We start from the raw sequence: 1795 nt of genomic DNA on the forward strand, positions 1-1795 counted from the left end.
GCCACTGATTGCTTCTTTTATTTCAGACGCTTGGAATGTGAAGTATTCTCTCCCAAATCCAATTGTGATTGTCTGCAGCCACCACTAGGGGGAGCTCCCTGTATACAGAGATACATAAGATCCTGTCTGCAGCCACCACTAGGGGGAGCTCCCTGTATACAGAGATACATAAGATCCTGTCTGCAGCCACCACTAGGGGGAGCTCCCTGTATACAGAGATACCTGATAAGATCCTGTCTGCAGTCACCACTAGGGGGAGCTCCCTGTATACAGAGATACATGATAACATCCTGTCTGCAGCCACCACTAGGGGGAGCTCCCTGTATACAGAGATACATGATAAGCTCCTGTCTGCAGCCACCACTAGGGGGAGCTCCCTGTATACAGAGATACATGATAAGATCCTGTCTGCAGCCACCACTAGGGGGAGCTCCCTGTATACAGAGGTACATGATAAGATCCTGTCTGCAGCCACCACTAGGAGGAGCTCCCTGTATACAGAGATACATGATAACATCCTGTCTGCAGCCACCACTAGGGGGAGCTCCCTGTATACAGAGATACATGATAAGCTCCTGTCTGCAGCCACCACTAGGGGGAGCTCCCTGTATACAGAGATACATGATAAGATCCTGTCTGCAGCCACCACTAGGGGGAGCTCCCTGTATAGAGATACATAAGATCCTGTCTGCAGCCACCACTAGGGGGAGCTCCCTGTATACAGAGGTACATGATAAGATCCTGTCTGCAGCCACCACTAGGGGGAGCTCCCTGTATAGAGATACATAAGATCCTGTCTGCAGTCACCACTAGGGGGAGCTCCCTGTATACAGAGATACATGATAACATCCTGTCTGCAGTCACCACTAGGAGGAGCTCCCTGTATACAGAGATACATGATAACATCCTGTCTGCAGTCACCACTAGGGGGAGCTCCCTGTATAGAGAGATACATGATAAGATCCTGTCTGCACACACCACTAGGGGGAGCTCCCTGTATACAGAGATACAAGATAAAATCCTGTCTGCAGTCACCACTAGGGGGAGCTGCCTGTATAGAGATACATAAGATCCTGTCTGCAGCCACCACTAGGGAGAGCTCCCTGTATACAGAGATACATAATAAGATCCTGTCTGCAGCCACCACTAGGGGGAGCTCCCTGTATACAGAGATACATGATAAGATCCTGCCTGCAGCCACCACTAGGGGGAGCTCCATGTATACAGAGATACATGATAAGATCCTGTCTGCAGCCACCACTAGGGAGAGCTCCCTGTATACAGAGATACATAAGATCCTGTCTGCAGCCACCACTAGGGGGAGCTCCCTGTATACAGAGATACATGATAAGATCCTGTCTGCAGCCACCACTAGGGGGAGCTCCCTGTATACAGAGATACATGATAAGATCCTGTCTGCAGCCACCACTAGGGGGAGCTCCCTGTATAGAGATACATAAGATCCTGTGTGCAGTCACCAGTAGGGGGAGCTCCCAGTATACAGAGATACATGATAAGATCCTGCCTGCAGTCACCACTAGGGGGAGCTCCCTGTATAGAGAGATACATGGTAATATCCTGTCTGCAGCCACCACTAGGGGGAGCTCCCTGTATACAGAGATACATGATAAGATCCTGTCTGCAGCCACCAATAGTGGGAGCTCCCTGTATACAGAGACACATGATAAGATCCTGTCTGCAGCCACCACTAGTGGGAGCTCCCAGTATACAGAGATACATGATAAGATCCTGTCTGCAGCCACCACTAGGGGGAGCTCCCTGTATAGAGATACAT

Source organism: Ranitomeya imitator, chromosome 5 (genome assembly GCF_032444005.1).
Source record: "Ranitomeya imitator isolate aRanImi1 chromosome 5, aRanImi1.pri, whole genome shotgun sequence".
NCBI classification, from domain to species: Eukaryota; Metazoa; Chordata; class Amphibia; order Anura; family Dendrobatidae; genus Ranitomeya; species Ranitomeya imitator.